The 22,117-nt window shown below is 43.4% G+C and overlaps 1 protein-coding gene across 1 annotated transcript in view; it reads left to right on the top strand.

Annotated features, from left to right (window-relative positions):
- Positions 1 to 22,117, top strand: part of scn5lab (sodium channel, voltage gated, type V-like, alpha b) — a 449,385-nt gene that overhangs the window by 15,214 nt on the left and 412,054 nt on the right. The window contains 1 exon segment of the mRNA XM_052017101.1: positions 21,399 to 21,786. The gene's annotated coding sequence lies outside the window, so the exon portion shown is untranslated.

Consider the following 22,117-nt stretch of genomic DNA (forward strand, 5'->3'; position numbering starts at 1 on the left):
GACAAAGCACATTGATGAAGGTAAAGCAGTGGATGTGGCGTACATGGATTTTAGTTAGGAGTTTGATAAGGTTCCTCATGGAAGGCTCATTCAGAAAGTCAGGAGGCATGGGATCCAGGGAAACTTGGCTGTGTGGATTCAGAATTGGCTCACCCATAGAAGACAGAGGGTGGTTGTAGATGGAGCATATTCTGCCTGGAGGTCAGTGACCAGTGGTGTTCCACAGGGATCTGTTCTGGGACCCCTGCTCTTTGTGATTTTTATAAATGACTTGGATGAGGATATGGAAGGGTGAGTTAATAAGTTTGCAGATGACACCAGGGTTGGTGGTGTTGTGGATAGTGTAGAAGGTTGCTGTAGGTTACAATAGGACATTGATAGGATGCAGAGCTGGGCTAAGAAGTGGCAGAGGGAGTTCAACCTGGAAAAGTGTGAAGTGTGAAGTGTGGAAGATCGAATTCAAAGGCTGAATACAAGGTTAATGGCAGAACTCTTAGCAGTGTGAAGGAACAGAGGGATCTTGGGGTCCACGTCCATGGATTCCACAAGGACGCCGTGCAGATCAATAGGGTTGTTAAGAAGGTGTATAGAGTGTTGGCCTTCATTAGTTGGGGTATTGAGTTCAAGAGCCGCGAGGTAATGTTGCAGCTCTATAGAACTCTAGTCAGACCACACTTAGAGTATTGTGTCAGTTCTGGTCACCATATTATAGGAAGGATGTGGAAGCTTTAGAGAGGGTGCAGAGGAGATTTACCAGGATGCTGTCTGGATTGGAGAGCATGTTTTATGAGGATAGGTTGAGCGAGCTGGGGCTTTTCTCTTTGGAGAGAAGGAGGATGAGAGGTGACTTGATAGAGGTGTACAAGATGATGAGAGGCATAGATCGAGTGGACAGTCAGAGACTTTTTCACGGGCAAAATGGCTAACATGAGGGGGCAAGTTTTAAGGTGATTGGAGGAAGGTATAGGGGGGATGTCAGAGGTAAGCTTCTTTTACACAGAGAGTGATGGGTGCGTGGAATGCACTGCCGGCAGAGGTTGTTGGGGCAGATATATTAGGGACATTTAAGAGACTCTTAGATAGCCACATGAATGATAGAGAAATGGATGGGCTATGTGGGAGGGAAGGGTTAGATAGATCTTAGAGCAGGATAAAATGTTGGCAAAACATCATGGGCCTAAGGGTCTGTACTGTGCTGTAATGTTCTATGTTCTATGTATTGGACAACTAATCAGCAACCAGTCATCTTCCCAGCTCAATCAGACTCAACTTGACACCTCATAAAGACATATTAAAACAGGGTGGCCAAAATCGATTGTTAGATAGGGCAGTGGTTGTTAAATGATTCCTGTAGATGTAAGTTCGAGTTCCAAAACAGCAGCTGGGGAATTTAAATTCAACTAATTAAATAACTCTGGAATTTAAAAGATGTCAGCACAATACAACTGGGCAGGTTTAAGACACATTTGGATGATTAATGTTCTTCAGGGAAGGAAATTTGTCATTCTTATCTGGTCTACCGATACATATTTGACACTTAACTATGGCTGATTTAGATCAGAGGCAATTAGGGTGAACAATAAGTGTTGCCCTTGCTGGTGAAGCCTGTGAACAAATAACTTAAAATCTGAGGAAGGATCATTGACTTGAAATCATTGACTTGACTGAACTCTGTTTCTCTCTCCAGGGCTGCTGCCTGACTTGCTGAGTGTTTCTGTTTCAAATTTTCACCTTTTTGCCAGCACTTTTGTCCTTCTTTCTCTCACTCTTCCCTCTATTTCCCAGAGCCCAAAACGGTTCTTGCCTTGGCCTTTACTCAGATCTGAAGAAAGACTTTTGACCTGAAGCATTATCTCCTTTTCTCTCTTCACAACTCTTTTTCTCTCTTTGTTCTTTTTTAAAATAGTTTTGACAGATATTGTTTGGTATTCATTTTCATTTTCAGCAACGTGAATTTTCAAGATTACACAAAATTAGCAGTGTAGGATCAATTTGTCAATGACAGTATACCATTAAAAGCTTTATATAATCAGCTGTCAGAAAATAAAAAAGTAAGCCTGTATAAATTACAAATCATGCCTGCCTTAGTTAATTTGCCAGTATCAGTAAATTTGAAAGGAGACATTGAAAACTGTGTGAGGTATTTTGTTAACTGCTACAAAGCAAAACATTAATTAATTCTAATTATCAAAGATGGAAATATATTTCTAATGGACTGTGTGGATGAGATAAAATCCATAGTGAAAAAACTTGGAAATTTGCTAATCCCAAATGTTAATCTTTGGCCACAGTTTATCGACTGTGCAGAATGGTAGAATTATCTGCTTTGCCTAACGAGGGCGCTCAAAGTTGGTATCTCATTTTGGTTTGCTGAGGGGCAGTGCAGTCTCTGATAGACGACAGAGATAATGTAGGAGAGGACCTGAGTGCAGGCATGCAGGATAAAAGCAGTAATGGCATAAGAATGCTGTAAATATTTCATGAGATTGTCGATCCATAAAAGTGAAGTTCAGGCATCATCTAATCCTTTAGTCCACTTCCTACTACCCATTACTCTCTGTAATGCAACCCCATAGTAAGTGAAAGGCAAATAACATTGCTTCCTGTTACAGTTGGAGAGCAGAATCTTAGTTTATGGGACTGGAATTGCGCTGAGTACAGATGGTGAAGGTTTCTATAAAACATAGGAATAAAAAATATTGGAATGCGGAGCATGCCTTATGAAAGCAGGTTGAGGGAACTCGGCCTTTTCTCCTTGGAGAGACGGAGCATGGGGGGGACCTGATAGAGGTGTACAAGATGATGAGAGGTATTGATAGGGTAGATAGTCAGAGGCTTTTCCCCAGGGCTGAATTGGTGGCCACAAGAGGACATAGGTTTAAGGTGCTGGGGAGTAGATATAGAGGAGATGTCAGGGGTAAGTTTTTTACTCAGAGAGTGGTGAGCGCGTGGAATGGGCTGCCGGAAATGGTGGTGGAGGCTGATATGATAGGGTCTTTCAAGAGACTGTTAGATAGGTATATGAAGCTGAGTAAAATAGAGGGCTATGGGTAAGCCTAGTAATTCCTAAGGTAGGGACATGTTCGGCACAGCTTTGTGGGCTGAAGGGCCTGAATTGTGCTGTAATTGTTCTATGTTCTATAGACAGAGGTACAGTCATTAAGTTATTCTGGAATGGTAAGTAATGGAGAAGTGATGTGTCAGGCATCCTGTGCACACGTGCTGGTGCTTTACATTTCACACCGAGGGTTATTAACATGGAAAACGCTACCTGAAATGGTGTTGGAATCATACTACATTATGCATTACAGTAGTATATAGCCTTAGATAGTGTGTTTCAGTTATGTGGAGAGATTGGATAGGCTGGTATTAGTATTGTTTTATTATAGTTACACGTATCGAGATACAGTGAAAAGCTTTTGTTTTGCATGCCATCCAGACAGATCATGCCATATGTAATTACATCAAGGTAGTAAAAAGAAAACAGAATGCAGAATATAGTGTTGCAGTTACAGAGAAAGTGCAGCCCAGGCAGACAAATAAAGTGCAAGGACCACAACGAAGTCGACTGGGAGATCAAGAGTTTGTTTTCCTCGATGTGGAGGAGGTTAAAGGGAGGCCTGATGGAGGCATTCAAAATTATGAGGGACATAGATAAGGTAAATAATAGGAAGCTTCTCCCCGTAGCAGAGGTATCAAAAACCAGACAGCTTAAGTTTAAGGTATGGGGTAGGAGGTGTTGAGGGGATTCGAGGAAGAATTTTTCACCCGGAGTGGTTGGTGTCTGGAACACACTGCCTGAATGGGTGCTGGAGGCAGGGACTCCCACAGTATTTATCTGGATGAGCACTTGAATCACAAAGGCATAGAGGGCTACAGAGCAAGTGCTGGTAAATGGGATTAGTATAGATGGTTGGTTGGCATGAACGTGGGCTGAAGGGCCTGTTTCTGTGCTGTATAACTCTTATGAACTTGAAAATACAATTTGGGTGTGTGAAAAAGAAAGCTTAGTCAGAAATTAGTTTGCATAATGTTTTTTTTTGCAGCACCTTGCAATTGAGAATTCAGTTCTCCATGAGACAAACACAGCAATGACCATTTCTAGGTCATTTTGTGTCACTCAGTAAATTTGACCGGGCACTTCCGGTCACAGGTCACCCTGGCGATTTCTGCTTCAGCGGTAATGTTCTTCTGGGGAATCGTTGGGGAACTTGAACCACATTGTCCAGGAGATGCCCATCATCAGGCACTCTTGGGACAACTAAGCTTTTACAAATGCACCATCTTCCATTAGATCCCCCTCCTTTGCAGCTCACCTCTGGCCTCCAACCCCTCCCTCTAGCCTCCCCCAGCCCCACCACTGCTACTGCCCTGACCCCTTACTTTCCCCAATGCACCAAATGTTACAGGCCTAATGCAGGCAAGTGGGATTACTGGAGACAGGCATCATGGTCAGCAGGGATGAGTTGGGCTGAATGGCCCATTTGGTTTTGTACAGCTCTATGTCTCCATGTCTAATTGCATTACTGAGAACAGTGGAACTGCTCACTGCACCTGTAATCTTGCCACCACATCTTTCCTGAGGCATGTTTCCTAGAGCACAATGTGTTCACCATACGTTACTGCACTCCATTTCTCTTTCCCTTCCTAGGCTGTGCCATAGATTGTACAACACAGAAACAGGCCCTTCAGCCAAACTTGTCCGTGCTGACCATGGTCTCAATCTATGCTAATCCCATTGGCCTGCATTAGATTTGTATCCCTCTATGCCTTTCCCATCCAAGTACCCGTCCAAATGCCTTTTAATCTCAATAATTGTGCCTGCCTCTCCTGCCTCCTCTGCAGCTTGTTCTATGTAACCATTACCTCTGTGTGAAAAATTTACCCCTCAGATCTCCTTTAAATTTCTCCCCTCTGCCTTAAACCTGTGCCCTCTAATTTTAGACTCCCACACTATGATAAAGATTCTGACTCTACCTATGCCCCTCATAATTTTATAAACCTCATTGAGGTCACCCCTCAGCCTCCTATGTTCCAGTGAGAATAAGCAGCCTCCTACATTCCATAAAGTGGCCTATCTAATCTTTCCTTCTAAGTAAACCCTTTATTCCAGGCAACATCCTTGTAAATCTTATCTGCACTCTTTCTAATGCTACCACACCCTTCCAGTAGCGTGGCGCCAGAACTGTACACAACACTCTAAGTGTGGTCTAACCAAGGTTGAGTACAGCTGCAACTTGACTTCCTGACTCTTATACTCGATGCCTCGGCCGATGAAGGCAAGCATGCTGAATGCTTTCTTCACTTTCCCATCTGCCTCTGTTGCCGTTTACAGGGAGCTACAAACTTGCACCCTGAGATCTCTCTGTACATTTCTGGGGTTCCTGCCATTTACTGTCTATGCCTTGTTAGTATTTGACATCCATTACCTCCATGCATTACATCCATGCATTACCTCACACCTATCTGGATTAAATTCCATCTGCCACCATTCCGCCCAACTTTCCAACTGATCGATGTCCCTCTATATCCCTTCACAACCTTCTTCACTATCTACTACTCCAATTTTTGTGTCATCAGCAAACTTACTAATCAGTCCACCTACATTCTCATCTGATTCATCTACATATGACAAACAACAAAGGTCCCAGCACCAATCCTGTGGTACACTGCTGGCTACAGGTGTCCAGTCAGAGAAATAACCCTCCACTACGACCCTTTGCCTCCTATCACCGAGCCAATTTTGGATCCAGTTTGCCAACCCACCTTGGATCCCATGTACCCTAATCTTCTGAAGCAGTGTGCGACTTTATCAAAAGCCGTCCTGAAGTCCATGTAAACCATATCTACTGTGCTGCCTTCATCAGTTTTCTTAGTTACCTCCTTAAAGACTCAATCAGATTTGTGAGACATGATTTCTCCTGCACCAAACCATGCTGACTCCTCCTAATCAGTCCCTGCCATTCCAAGTGAACATAAATCCCGTCCCTTAGAACTTTTTTTGTGCTTGAGGAGGACTTGTTTTCACCCCGGCTCTCTGGTCCTGGGGTGTCTGATGAGGCCTACAGACTCAGCCACAGGTGAGTAGTTTGGGAGATGGTCCACTCCTCCTGTCACTTTCACTGAGCTTGTTCTCCTGATGAAGAGACTCAAGGTTCTCAGTGCCATCCCAGACTCTCCCAGTCCATTTTGAATGGCCATGAACCAATGACTCCCACGAGCCAATGAGGATATTGCATTTATTCAAGGAAGCCTTGAGACATCCGTGAAGTATTTCCTCTGCCTCCCGAATATCTCTTGTCAAGGTGGAACTCAGAACAGAACATCTGTTTCAGAAGTTTGGAGTCAGGCATGCAAACGACTTTCCCGTCAGAGCTGACTGAATGTAATAGAGCCCCAGTGCTGGGGATGTTGGCTTGGGAGAGAATCCTGATATTCCTTCACTTGATTGGCCAATGGAATTGAGGGATTTTGCAGAAACGGATCGATGATACCCGTCCACTGCTTTGAAACTGTTCGTCAAAAAAGTTGACTGAGGTGCATAACTGCCTAAGTCAATCGTAAAGCAGTTGGTGACAAAACAAATCTACTATTATCTATCACCTGAGAGTATCTGTGGGATGAACTTATGTTTAGGTTGCATGGATCAATGGTACAATTCAAGTTGTACCATTTGGCAATTTGGCATGTCCCTGATGACCCTCAGCAATTTTTACAGGTGCACCATAGAAAGCATCCTCTCTGGATGCATCACAGGTTGGTATAGCAACTGCTCTGGCCTAGGCCGCAAGAAATTACAGAGAGGTGATATCTGTCTGGTGCCTACTCCAGGCTGTCCACATCTCTGAAGCAAATAGGAAGGTTGGAAATCACTGCTGCCTGGTAGACAGTGAGCTTAGGGCCGAGTTTGAAGTTTTGGCAAACACTTTTTACCTTAGGCAGCCATGCTGATGTACATGAGACAGTAGTGAATTTTGTCACTAATCTACTGCCTTTGCTTCTGAGATATGGAAAGTGATCCATGTTTTTATGGTATTTGGCTTATTATTGTCACATGTACTGAGATACAATGAAAAGCTTTTGTTTGCGTGCCATCCAGATGGATCAATCCAGATGTAAGTACATTGAGTTAGTATAAAAGGGAAAAAAGAACAGAGTGTAGGATTTAGTGTCACAGTTACAGAGAAAGTGCAGCACAGTTAGACAAAGTGCAAGAGGGATGGCAAGGTAGATTGAGAGATCAAGAGTTCATCATTATCGTTTAAGAGGTCCGATCAAGAATCTAATAACAGTGACATAGAAGCTGTCCTTGATCCTGGTGGTACATGTTATCAAGTTTTCGTATCTTCAGTCTGATGGCTGGGGGGGCGCAGATGAGAGAATGCTCAGGGTAGGAGGGGTCCTTGACTGTGCTGGCTGTTTTCCCGAGGCAGCGGGAAGTGTAGACAGAGTCCATGGAGGGAAGGCTGGTTTTTGTGATAGACTGGGCTGTGTTCACAACTCTCAGCAGTTTCTTGCGGCCTAGGCCAGAGCAGTTGCCGTACCAAGCTGTGATGCATCCAGAGAGGACGCTTTCTATGGTGCACCCGTAAAAATTGCTGAGGGTCATCAGGGACATGCCGAATTGCCTAATGGTATAACTTGAATTGTACCATTGATCCATGCAACCCAAACATAAGTTGATCCCACAGATACTCCTAGGTGATAGATAATAGTAGATTTGTTTTGTCACCAGCTGCTTTACGATTGACTTAGGCAGTTATGAGGTGAATTAGATGCATCTCAGTCAACTTTTTTGACTAATAGTTTCTTAGTTTTGTATGATTTTGATTGGTGGGTGACACGGGCAAATTAAACAATTAGAGTAGAAAATACACCATGGGAGCCTGACCAATAGGAGGAAGCAAAGCAATCAAGGAGAAAGAAGAAAATTAAAGGCATTTGGGGAAGCAAACTGGATATGCATAATAGACATTATGGTCATATATTTTTCATCAGATGGATTATAACCAACTAATTCCCCCACTTCCTGAATAATGGAAATCAATAGCAATTCTTCCAATACTATCAGATCTCATTTCCTTGAATTCTAGTTCTGCTCTACCAAGGTCTTGTGGTAGCAGTTTTGATATATGAACCTACTGAACCATAACGAAAATGATTGGAGGGGCAGGTATTTACCTGCCACATAAATACAATTATAAAAACATCCATTTGTTCAAATATTCCATTAGCCAAAAAATAAGGGGATAGAGAACTAATGGCATTTGAGTCAAATTCACAATGTAATTACTTAAATGAGCTTATCTTGATGTTTATAACTTTTGTGATCTGCATTTGGTCACTCAAGATGGTGTTTAAATTGGGTTGGAATTTCATGATACTTACATTGATAGGAATTTTGATTGCTCCATAGTCGCCAATGACTATAAATCCATTCTAAAACTGAGGATTTAGCATTAAACCTATTAAAGAAAATTTCACCAACCCTTGCAGTAGGTTGCTAGAGCCTTTTATAATGATTGGCTTCCTAATGACTTTAAGGCCTCACAATGCTCGGACAGATTGTTATGTTTAGCAAGGAGAAAGCCTTTTATTTGAAAGTTCTCAAGGTAAATGGGCTTTTCCTCCTACAGATTTTGACAATCTACATTTCTGCTACTTTTTAGTCCAGTCAAGATTCTTTAACATTTTATCTCATAATATTTCTTGATTTTTATTACTTAGGCATTCAAACATTTATGAACATTATTCCAAAATGGAATAATAAAGAAATAGATTGCATAGATAAAACATCTCTCACAATATCCTGAAGCACTTTGCAGCCAATGAAATATATTTTTTGAACTGTTGTCACTATTGTAACATGAGAATCATGGTGACAAATTTGCACACAGCAGCTCCCACAGACTGCAAGGTGATATAACCTGGGCAACCTGTTTAAATAAGAACAAAGACACCTCTATCATTATTTTCTCTGCTACTTTGCCTTTCAAATAGTTTCAGGACTTCATTCCCTATCTCCAAACCTGGGCAGCAGTTTGTTCATGCTCCATGCGGATAATACCTTACTTACACCAACGTCAGCCCACCACAGGACCTCCAAGTTAACTCTGGACTCCATTGCCAGTTGCTTCCTCTCTCTACTCCACTTGGGCAGGCATGGTAGTGTAGCGGTTAGCGTAACGCTATTACAACGCCAGCGACCCGGTTTCAATTCCCACCGCTGTCTGTAAGGAGTTTGTACTTTCTCCTCGTGTCTGTGTGGGTTTCCTCCGAATGCTCTAGTTTCCTCCCACATTCCAAAGACGTATGGGTTAGGAAGTTGTGGGCATGTTATGTTGCCACCAGAAGCGTGGCGACACTTGCAGGCTGCCCCCAGAACACTCTACACAAAAGAGGCATTTCACTGTGTGTTTCGATGTACATGTGACTAATAAAGATATCTTATCTTGATACCAGGATCTATGTATAATAATACTTCCTGCATAGCCAAACCTACATAATCGGAGATAGAGATGAGCAATGTTAGAAATTTTCATGTCAGTCAGCATCTGTGGTGAGAGAACTGGTTGATGTTTCAAATTAAGTATCTTTAAAAAAAAGCATTTTTGAATGACTCGCTTTCAGTTTTAATGAAAGGTTATCGATGTGAAACCTTAACTCTGTTTCTCTCACTGCGGATGCTGCCTGACCTCCTGAGTATTTCCAGCATTCTCTGTTTTAATTATATTGCTTAAGGGATATGCTTTGGCCAAGAGTCCAGGGATAATACCATGTTCTTCCTCCAGATATTTTATCTTTCAGTTGAGCAGATTCAACTTCACTGTTCGACTGAAAGACATACTTTCAACAGGTTTGCACTCCCGCAGTACAGCATTGGGAGTGTCAGCTTAAAATTTTGTGCTCAAGTCTCTGGAGTGGGGTTTGAATCCACAAACTCTGATGCTGGACTAATGACCAACTAATTACTGGGACAACGTGAGTCATTAAGAGAGTTGAAATGATCCCCTTCTCTTTCTCTAGTAGTGAATCAGGACCTCTATTTGTGGGTAAAGACAGGGGGCAGGGTGGACAGGGGGAGGGAGTGGGAGGAACCCATCATTTGTGGCCTCTTCCACTTAATGTAAATTGGATCTCAGGTGTCTGGACAGGGAGAGGCTGGGATGGTCTTGAAGCATGTGTGTGAAATATGTTGTTACAGTAACCATTTGCCTTGAGTTTGGCTGTGGATAGTTGCAGGAAAGGAGTGAAGTTTATTGTACCTGCCAGTACATATTTCTAACGCACTACATGTGATGTTCCACATCTCAGCTGTGACTACACAGCATACGTGCTGTATAAGTTGCAGGATTCTTAGTGATTTCCTAAGACCATGCACATCACTCTACAAATGCAAGGATTTTCTTTCTTCGTTATGGTGAAGCCCGGGTACTTGCAGATGTAAAGTGTTGTCCTTAGATTGTCTCTACATATAGGAACAGGTGGAGGCCTTGACCCATGACCTAACACCAATGCCCACCTTTTCCCTAACTTCCTTAATTAAAAGTCTAGTACAGAATTATCCCCAATGACCTTTGGGTAACTCTGGCTCATTATAGCTCAAGGAGTGTTCAAGATGTGAATCTCAAGGTCATGCATTGGGAGCTCAAGGAAATCTTAGAAACTGCTCACCTGTCTGTCCCATCAGCCACTTCCTGCTGTGTCTGTGGAGGAGTCTGTCATTCCCATTCTAGTCCCATTAACCATTTGCGAACACAGAAACGTTATCTTTGATCCTGAGGGGCTGCGTAAGAAGAGAGAAGAGTACAAAATTAACAAACGACATCACTGCTATTGGTACTTGCGAAGGGGGGGTCCAAATTTCTCCCAGCCTCAGTGTGTCATTGCACTTCCAAGCTACTCCTGAAAGGCTTGGCTGTAAGTTTTATTTCCCCAGTTCTAGCCTCAGTACGTAGCAGAAGTAGTTTCTCTCTCCCCACTCTATTCATTCCCCTGAATATCTTGCAAACTTCAATCAAATCACTTCTTAACTTTTATATTCCTGGCAATGTAATATAAGTTTCTGTAATTTCTGCTTGTGATTTGATGCTTTCCTTTATTAGCCAAGAAGAAAAGAGCAGGGTGGTTATATTAGAACTGTGTAGACCAGTTAGGTCACAGCTTGAGTACCGCATACAGTTCTGGTCACCATATTACAGGAAAGATGTGAGTACACTGGAGAGGATGCAGAGGACATTTGTGAGATGTTACCAGGAGTGGAATTTTGTGGCTATGAGGAAAGATTGGATAGGCTGGGTTGGGTTGAGGGGAGATTTACTTGATGTATGTAATATTAGGAGGACTCTAGATAGAGTAAATAGGAAGGGATATTTCCTTTAGCAGATGGGTAATGTCAGAGGGCATAGATGTAAAGTAACTGGTAGAAGAAGGTGATAAAAAAAATCATTTGGAGGGTGGTGTGGGGTCTGGAACTCACTGCCTGAAAGGGTGGTAGCACCAAAGTCCCTCGTCTCACTTAAAAAGTACCTGCATGTGTACTTGAAGAGTCACAGCCTGCGGAGCACTGGACCCATGCTGGAGGGGGGATTACTCTGGATAGCACGGCGCAGAAACAATGAGCTGAATGGCCTCCTTCGGCATCACAATTTTTGATGGTTCCATGAACCCATGGGGTTCAGGTATTGTTCCGACAGACCCATGCCAAACTACCTTCTCCTTCCCAATGTGACAATCCTGTTGAGCTTAAAGATGACATAATTGGTAACTGGTTTATTATGAGGGGCAGAGATAGGGTGGACAAGCAATATCTTTTTCCCATTATTGAGCGATCCAATACCAGAGGGCATGCATTTAAGGTGAGAGGGGGTAGGTTCAGAACAGACGTGAGGGGCATGTTCTTTACTGAGAGAGTGGTGGATGCCTGGAATGCGTTGCCTGATAGGGTGGTGGAGGCAAATTCATTGGGGGCTTTTAAGGAGGGCTTGGATGGGCACATGAATGGGAGGAAAGTGGAGGGATAGGGGCATTCTGTAGGTAGGAGGGATTAGCTATGTCGGCACAACATTGTGGGCTGAAGGGCCTGTTCTGTGCTGTACTGTTCTATGTTCTGTGTTCTATTGCCACGTACCGAGATACAGTGAAAAACTGTTTTGCATGCAATCCAGACAGATCATTCCATACGTAAGTACATCGAGGTAGTACAAAGGGAAAAGCAATGACCGAATGCAGAATATGGTGTTACAGTTATAGCCGAACTGGAGCATAATGTTGGCAGGAACTCAATAGGCCAACTCCAACTACTGCACCTGGACTACTCCCCTTGCTGGTCGCTATCGATCGGTTCTGAATAACGAGTGTCTCCTTTCCCAAATCTGGTCGGTTATCTACTGGTATCCTTCAAACGTGTCAGCCTATTGGCCAACTTAGCCCAAGGATGAACGCATTCTGCATTGAGTAAATAAGGAGGAATTGCATCCATTGGCAGGAGGTTTGCAAACTAGAGGACGTAGATACAACTGGCAATCTCCGAGGGAGATGAGGACAGGTGTTTACATGTGTTAGTTACGATCTGGAGCCCACTGCCCCAAAGGGCAATGGAAGAAGATTCAGTGGCAAATCTCGGAAGAGAACCGGAAAAATACTTGAAAGGAAAAAATTGCACTAATGTGGGAAAAGAGCAGGAGATTGGAACTAACTGGATAAAATGTTTAAAGTGCCAGCATAGATGCTTTTTCTGGGGCAGTACCCTCAGACTGAGGATGATCTGATTCGCCCTGATTTTGTTGGTTCTGAGTTGGCTGATGAAGCCCACGTGAAAACCATAGGCTCGTCCACAGATGGAGTAGGAGGTGGTGGACATGGAGGGAGGGTGGGTGGTTTGTGAGGTGGTCTGCTGCCTCCGCCATTTATGCTGGGCTCTTGTAAACTCCTGATGCATGGCCTCAAGGTTCTCAATAGCATCCTGAAAATTCCTTCCCCACTTTGAACCATCATGGACCAGAGATTCCTAGGAGACAAGTGGGGATATTTTATTTCTTCAAGGAAGCTTTGAACACATCCTCAAATCTTTTCCTGTCCACCTGGTAATGTCCTCCTGTGACAGAGCTCAGAATAGAGAGCTTGCATTGGGAGTCTGGTGTTGGTCATGCAAGCAGTATAGTCTGCCCAAAGGAATCAGCTGAGAGTATCTAGGGCCTTAATGCTGCGGGTATTGGCAGGGGACAGCACACTGATGGTGGTTCTACTATGGATCCAGTGAATTTGGAGAGTTATGCTGAGACAGCATTGGTGGTTATTTTCCAGTTGCTTGAACTGCCTGTTTTAGGGAGTCAAGGTCACAACAGCACACTGGAGGGCAGGGAACACACAGAGACAGTGGGCCAAATAGCTTCCTTCTGCTCTGATACTTGTCATCATCATTAATGCTGACCCTGCCACCATGGTTAATGCTGATCTTGCCACCATCGTTAATGCTGACCTTGTCTCCATCGTTAATGCTGACCTTGTCACCATGGTTAATGCTGACCTTGCCACCATGGTTAATGCTGACCTTGTCACCATGGTTAATGCTGACCTTGTCTCCATCGTTAATGCTGACCCTGCCACCATGGTTAATGCTGACCTTGTCTCCATGGTTAACGCTGACCTCGTCACCACGGTTAATGCTGACCTTGTCTCCATGGTTAACGCTGACCTCGTCACCACGGTTAACGCTGACCTTGTCTCCATGGTTAACGCTGACCTCGTCACCACGGTTAATGCTGACCTTGTCTCCATGGTTAACGCTGACCTCGTCACCATGGTTAACGGTGACCTTGTCACCATCGTTAAAACTGACCTTGTCACCATGGTTAATGCTGACCTTGTCTCCATCGTTAATGCTGACCTTGTCACCATGGTTAACCTGTATTTATTGCTGGTTTCTAATTGTCCCTATAAAAGTTGTGCTGTACTCTTGGCTTGAACCACAGCAGTCCATGTGATGAAGGTACCTCCATGATGCAATTGGGTAAGAAGTGTGAGGATTTGGACCTATTGATAATAAAGACAATGGTCCACAGAATTTTTGGTGGCTCTGAGGCTCCAGACTTTTACTATTTGTGGTGAATATAAATGTAGGGACTTAAATGTAGAGACCATATTGAAGAGGTTTGCCAATGATATTCAAGGTATATTTACTGTTGGTTACAAAAAGGTCACTGCTACATTAAGATTGGTACCTCATTAACCAGAGTGATGTGTGATTGACTCTGGGTTGTAACAGTTGTCTGCAGACATTTACAGGCCCTTGGAACACAGATTCATTCTGTGCTGCAGTTCCTGAGTGTGGTTATAGAGTCGTACAGGACAGGAACTTAAACACCAGGACTCCTTGGTGACTCCCTGGATTAAATTCTGCTTTACTGTAATTTGTGTTTCATCTCTGACTCCTTGGGCTCGTGTCTCCTGTGGTTCAGTGGGTACTGCACTTACCTCAACATTGAAAGGTTGTGAGTTCAAGTCCCACTCCAGGTAAATTGACACAAAAGATCCAGTTGACACACCAGTGCAGCGTTGAAAAAAAGGCTACATTTTTGTCTTTAGGTTGTTCTGTTAAACTTTGCCCTCTCTGAAAGATCTTGTGGTCCTATTTCAAAGGTGTGCAGGGAAGCTATCCCAATTGTTCTGGCCAAGGTATGTCTTTCCCTTAATGTCTTTAATAAACAAATTATCGGATTGTTATATTCCTGTTTTTGGGAGCTTGCAGTGTGAAAATTGGCTGCTGCAGTTCCTATAACTAAAGTTTAATGTATTTTGTTGGCACTTCGGAGTGTCTTGAAAGGGAAACGGAAGGAACTATTTATTTATTAATCTATTTATTTTGTAACTTATAGTAATTTCACGCCTTTGCACTGTACTGCTGCCACAAAGCAAATTTCACGACATACAAGTCAGTGATAATAAACCTGATTTGATTATTTAAGTACATCTATTATAAGGCACAGGACGCATACAGGCTGTCCCCGGGTTACGTAATGGATCTGTTCCTGAGAACTGTCCGTAAGCCGATTTCTCTGTAAGTCAGAAATGTCCGTTCTCTATAGCAACCCAGGTCATGTTGCTCTACATTCACTTGCTATAATTCTTTCATTTCATTGAATAATCATCCTAACACTACCCATTGTTAAACTAGTGGAATATATGTTGTATCCAGTCATTAATGAATATAATGAACCATTTTGTTATTATTACTCTATGATTCTATTACATTTGGACCAAGGCTGTAATGAGATCTCAAACTGCATGGTTCATCTGGAACCCAAATTGAGCAGTTTCTCCAATTCTATGACATCAATGAGAAAGTGAGGAAGTGAGCAAAGGGTCACGTTTCATGAGTTTTACGTCACCTCATGGCTCTAACCAAGCAAAGAAATCCTGTACGTGGTGTTTGGCGCACTAGCCTTCATCGGTCAGGGCTTTGAGTATAGGAGTTGGGATGTTATGTTACAGTTGTAGAAGACGTTGGTGCGGTCGCATTGGAGTATTGCGTACAGCTTTGGTCACCTTGTTACGGGAAAGGCATCATTAAATTGGAAAAAGTGCAAGAAGATTTACAAGAATGTTGTGAGGACTCAAGGGTCTGAGTTATAGGGAAAGAATGAGTAGGCTCATACTTTATTCCTTAGGAGAGCGTAGGAGACTTTTGAGGGGTGACCATAGAGGCGTATAAATCATGAGGGGCATAGATAGGGTGAATGCACACAGTCTTTTTCCCAGGGAAAGGTGATCAAAAACTAGAGGGCATAAGTTTAAAGTGAGAGGGGAATGATTTAAAATGGACCTGAGGGGCAACTTTTTCCACACAGAGTGGTGAGTATGTGGAATGAGCTGCCAGAGGAAGTGGTTGACACAGGTACTGTAACAACATTTAAAAGTCACTTGGACAGGTACTTGGATAGGAAAGGTTTAGAGGGACATGGGCCAAACACGGGCAGATAGGACTAGCTTAGGTGGGCATCTTGGTCAGCATGGACAAGTTGGGCCGAAGGGCCTGTTTCTGCACTGTATAATTCTATTACTCTACGAGCCTATGATTCTTTCAAAGTACAGTCAATGCAGGCAAATACTGGGCTGGGATATCGGATTGTCCATTCACTTTCACCCATTTCGCACTGGGATCTAGACAGGCAGTAAGTTTAGAAAAGTCTTGGTGAAACTTTGCAGTTTCTGGTCAGATCTCTCTTGAGTACGGGGCAGTCAACTCCTGAAGCACAGCAGAGGAGAGTCATATTAACAGTCCGCAGTGCTAGAGGATCGATTTATTAATGCATGGGTCAGTCTAATGACCACCAAACCCCACTGATGCACGAATTCCTCTGTTGCCCAAAATCAAAATTATTGTCAATATCTTTGGGTCCAAGTCCATAGCTCCCTGAAAGTGGCCACCAAGTAGATAGGGTGGCAAAGGTAGTGAATGGCTTACTTACCTCCATTGGTTGGGGCATTGAGTATAAGAGTAAGGAAGTAATGTTGCAGCTATATAAAACTAGCCAGAAATAGTGGTTGAGGCGGGCACATTAGCAACATTTAAAAGCCATCTCGATAAGTACATGGATAGGAGCGGTTTAGAGGGCTATGGGCCAAATGGGGTAGAAACGTCAAGTACTAGAGGACATGCATTTAAGGTGAGAGGGGGAACGTTTAAAGGAGATGTACGGGACAAGTTTTGTTTTACACAGTGAGAGGTGGGTGCCTGGAACGGGCTGCCAGGGGTGATGGTGAGGCAGATGCAATCGTGACGTTTAAGAGGCTGATAGATACATGAATATGCAGGGGATGGAGGGATATGGATCATGTGCAGGCAGAAGAGATTACTTTAATCTGGTTTACAGAGATTACAGACATCGTGGGCCGAAGGGCCTGTTCCTGTGCTGTTGTGTTCCGTGTTCTGTGCTCTATCTTTTCATCTTGTCCCTCCTCCCCAGGTCACCTTTCTTGTTGTCGCTTCAGCTTTTTGTGGAAAGATTAAAAACAAAGTGAGACGAGTGCTGCAGCATATATTCCCACTTGGCACAGGGTGAGGATAGTAACCTCATTTACAGAGTTAGGTCTAAGTACATTGCACTGAGAACCTGAACCCTAATCCTGATGGATTATGTTTGTCTTTGAAGTTCGAATCCATCAAACGTTTATAGCAGTGACAGTTCAGAATCAAGAATAAATGTTTTGATTTGTGCTGTTCAAACTCTGCATAGCAAATTGACATGCAACATTCTGTTACCTTCCTTTCTTGTAACATTATCTTCTGAGTCTTATTTCAATTGATTCTTGTGCTTCTCTTTCATCAGAATCCTTCATGGCTCTGATTAATCTGGCACAACTTCAAAATGATGTTAGACGGTGGCTTCAGTTGCCTTGAGCCCTGAGCTCTGGTATTCCCTCCCTGAACAAACCATGATTCTCTCTCTCCTTAAACCCTACGTCTTTGATAAAGCTTTTCAAATAATTGACAAACCTCTCCTAATATCTCCACATGTCTCAGCCTTGTATTGTGTGTCATGATGTTCCAGTGAAGTGCCTGGGACATTTTACTATATTAAAAGATATAAATTCAATTTTGTTATCATTGCTTTCTACTGCTTCAGAAAAAATGTATTTATTAAAAGTCCAAGTCCCCAGTAAACAGCCTATGTTCTTTTAAATTCAGTTTCAGGATCAGCACATTGCTAGCAAGGCAGCATTTATTGCTCAACACTAACCCTATTTCTGGTTGCTACACTATAGGAAGGACATGATTAAGCTAGAGACGGTGCAGAAATGATTCACGAAAACGTTGTCTGGATTGGAGGGCTTGAGTTATCAGGGGAGATTGTATCGGCTGGGTTTGTTTCCCTGGAGTGAAGGAGGCTGAGAGGAGACAATGAAAGAGGTATATAAAATTATGAGAGGATCGAAAGGGTGGATATCCAGTGTCTTTTACCATGGTGGGGATGTCTAAAATGAGAGAATATTGGTTTAAGGTGATACAGAAGGGGACTTGAGGGGTGAATTTTTCATACAAAGAGTAGTTGGTATCCAAAATGTGGGTGGAGGCAGGAACAGTAACAGCATTTAAGAGGCATGTTGGAGACACAAGAGAGACCGCAGATGCTGGAAATCTGTAGCAACACACAAGACACTGGAGGAAGTCGGCGGGTCAGGCAGCACCTATGGAGGGAAATGGACAGTCGACGTTTCGGGTCTTCGTGTGGACTGGAGGCATCTTGACAGGTGCTTGAATGAGTGAGGCATAGGAGGGTATGGAGTTAATGCAGGCAATTGAGATTAGCATTGATAGTCATTACAGTCAGCACAGACAGAGTGGGCTGAAGGGCCTGTTTCTATGCTGTACAACTCTATGATAATCTATCACTGGGTCCTGATGCAGGGTCTCAACCCGAAACATCAACCATCCCTCTGCCTCCGCAGATGCTGCCTGATCCCTTGAGTTCCTCCAGCAGTTCAATTTTTGTTCCAGATTCCAGTAACTGCAGTCTCGTATCTCTAAAATACTCTATGAACCTCTAATCGTCTTTGAGAAGGTAGTGGTGAAGGTTTTCCCACAACATTGGGTGGGGAGTTCCAGGATTTAGACCCAGTGACAGTAAGGGGCCACCTTGCCAAGACCTCTCAGGATCCTTTGTGTCCCACTCACTGTCCCGAATTCCAGCTCATCCAGCCTTTCCTCTTAAAACAACCCACCCGTTCCAGGTTTTAGCTATCTATGTTAACCTTTTCTGAACCACTTCTAATGCATTAACATTCTTCCTTAAATAAGGAGACCAATAATGTAGGTAGTACAGATGTGTCTCACCAATGCCCTATGTACCTGAAGTATAGCCTCCCCAATTCTGTATCCAAATCCCCCAGCAATAACAGATGCTATTCCATTAACTTTCCTGATTAATATTGGTGTCTGTGGCAGATTACTAGCTGCTAATTCCTCAGTTACAGAATTAACTGCTCTTCAGAAGTTGGACGGTACATGGATTGGAAAGGTTTAGAAGGTTATGGGCCAAACACTGGCAAGTGGGATTAGTATGGATGGGGCATTTTGGTCGGCATAGACCTGAAGGGCCTGTTTCCATGCTGTATAACTCTAGGTACCTCATTTGTCATGCAAAGCGTTGGAACTACTAGAGTCTGTGGAGAACGCTAAGAAACCCAGTTCTTTATCTTCAGCTGGCTATTCCTGCACCTTTAGTTCCTTTTCCCTTGCCAATATTTCTTCCTATTCACCTTGGTCAATGCTGCTGCTGTTTAAATTGGCCCCCGCAGACCAATAATAACCAGTCTTCCTTTGGGCAGCAGTTGTGACATTGTGATCGCAAGGCGTTGAGTAATGATACAAAGCATTTTGCTGGCACTTGTGATTACCCCATGAGAAAATTCTATGCAAAGATGCATTTCACTGTGTGTTTCAATGTACATGTGACTAATAAAGATATCTTGTCTTATGAACTACTTGAACAAATCAAGTGAAACTGGTTCCCACCACTATTATTTTACAAGACGGTATTATAATACAATGTTCTGTGAGATATCCTGCAGGTAATACTTGGACCAACGTTTCCGTAGACATAGATAAAGAGGAGAAGGAATAATGTCATTGAGGTTGCCCTGCTGTGCAATATGACCATGGCTAATCATTCAAATTCAATACCCTGTTCCAGCTTTCTCCTCATATCCCTTGATCCCTCTATCCTTGGAAAAATATCCAACTCCTTCTTAAATAGATTTAATGATTTGACTTCAATTACTTCCTGTGGTAGACAATTCCACAAATCGTTCACTCTCTGGGTGAAGAAATTTCTCCTCATATCAGACATATATGACTTTTACTTATTCTCAGACTGCGATACCATACTCCCCAACCATTGGTAACATACTTCCTGCATCTAATCTAATCTAAGCTTTCTCTGGGAATTTTCCAACAACCAGAGATCCTTCCAAACTGCCCTGGCTGCTTCTATAGACAGTTTACCTGTACACCAGTGGTGTTTTGTGAGGGATAACTCCTTCATACCTCCTGCAAAAGGAGGCCGAAGATGGATTGGATGCAAACGTTTCTGGAAAATCCAGGCTCACGTTTAATAACTTTAATTTGATGGCAAGGCCAGCAATTAAGAATATAGAAGCAGTGGGACACCCCCAGCCATTGCGACTGCTCTGCTGTTCAGTAAGATAGTGGCTGATCTTTTCCTTCAGCAGCATCTTCCTGGACCAACCCCAATACCTATCGATCTCGGCCTTTACTGCCCATCCCTGATTGCACTTGAGAAAGTGGTGGTGAGTAGACCCTCTGCAGTCCTTCAGGTGAAGGTAGTCCAACAATCCAGGAGTTAGACCCAGCGACGATGAAGGAACCGGCGATGTATCTCCAAGTCCGTGCGACTTGGAGGGGAACCTGCAGGTGGTGATGTTCCTTGTGCCTGCTGCACATGTCCATCCTGGCGGTAGAGCTTGTAGTGCTTGGCAATCGCTGTCAGAGTATCCTATAAATGTTGTAAGTGGTACACACTGCAGCCATGATGCACTGATGACGGAGGGGCTGACTTTTTAAGGTGATGGATGGGGTATTGATTAGCTGGGCTGTTTTGTCCTGGACGATGTCAAGTGTTGTTGGAACTGCACACATTCATCCAGGGAAGAAGTCCATCACACTCTTGACTTGTGCCTTGTAGCTTTGGGTGTCAGGAAGCGAGTAACTTACTGCTGAGTATCCAGCCTCTGATCTGCTCTTGTAGCTATGAGGTAGCCATGGCTGGTCCATCTGAGTTTCTGGCCAATGGTGACACTGACGGGAGAAGAGAAGGGACTGACAGTGTATCAAAGCAGGAAGCTAAATTACATAATATGATTTATTACGGTGGCATAGCTAATACAGCCGCTGCCTCACAGCTCCAGAGACCTGGGTTCAATCCTGACCTCTGATACAGTCTGCGTGGCCTTTCCATGTTCTTCCCTGTGACTGTGGGGGTTCCCTCTGGGTGCTCTGGTTTCCCCCCACACTCCAAAAATGTGTGTGGGTCAGCAGGTTAATTGGCCCTAATGGGCAGGCGAGTGGTAGAAGCTGGGGGGAGTTGACGGGAATGTGGGAAGAATTAAGAAAGGAGGATTAATGTAGGATTGGTGTAAGTGAGCGATTGATTATCAGTGCAGACCTGGTGGGCTGAAAGGCCTGTTTCCGTGCTGTGCCTCTCTAACATGATTTGAAACATAAATTGAACTATAGAAAATGGTTGGTAGGATTTGCTGTGATGAATGTTTTGCTATTTATGAAGATGAAAGAGGTAAAACCTGAATTTCCTCTGCAAAAAGAATGGTGTATTAAATGCTTCAAACAGAACAAATATGACCAATGTTATCTTGTTTAGGTTAGGTTCAGCTGGTGAACTCCTTGTGGTGAAATGGTCTTACTGACTACTGTGGTGTGGAGTCGAGGGTCATTTGGTCAAACACATTGTCACTTCAGTACCAAGATGTGCTGACTGGGGAGAGGAGCTAGAGAGAGGAAGACTAGCACCAATACCCACAACAAGGTGTTGCTTTATCCATCTCGGATTAGGGTCACAGAGACCTGAAGACACCGGGTGTTGAAGAATTGGGGCCCTGTTGCCTCACGGTGGCAAGTACTTGGTGGGACCAAAGAGATCAGAAATCATGATATGGAACTGCTTTCTTTGACAACTTTTAAGAATTTCTTGAAAGCGTCTGCTTTGGGTTTTGGTTCATACTGGGAGTTGTAGAAATCTCAGTTAAAAGGTAAGAGATCTGGTTATTTATTGTTTCAGATTGAATTCCATGTGGGGGAAGGTTTCTGGCCCTTCTGTCGTTTCTACCTCTTTTTCTCCGTCACTTCCCAATTTCCTTGCCTTTCTTTCCTCCCTTTCTCAAACTATGTACTACTTACCTTGTTTGCCCTGTCATAAAGTCATAGAGAGATACAGCAGGGAAACATGTCCTTTGGTACATTGGGTTCACACCAACCAGCAACCACCCATTTACACTAATCCCACTTTCTACCTCTCACAGATTTACCACTCACCTAGACACTAGGTGCAATTTACCATCACCAATTAACCTGCCAACCCAC

This window comes from Pristis pectinata, chromosome 5 (genome assembly GCF_009764475.1).
Source record: "Pristis pectinata isolate sPriPec2 chromosome 5, sPriPec2.1.pri, whole genome shotgun sequence".
Taxonomy (NCBI): Eukaryota; Metazoa; Chordata; class Chondrichthyes; order Rhinopristiformes; family Pristidae; genus Pristis; species Pristis pectinata.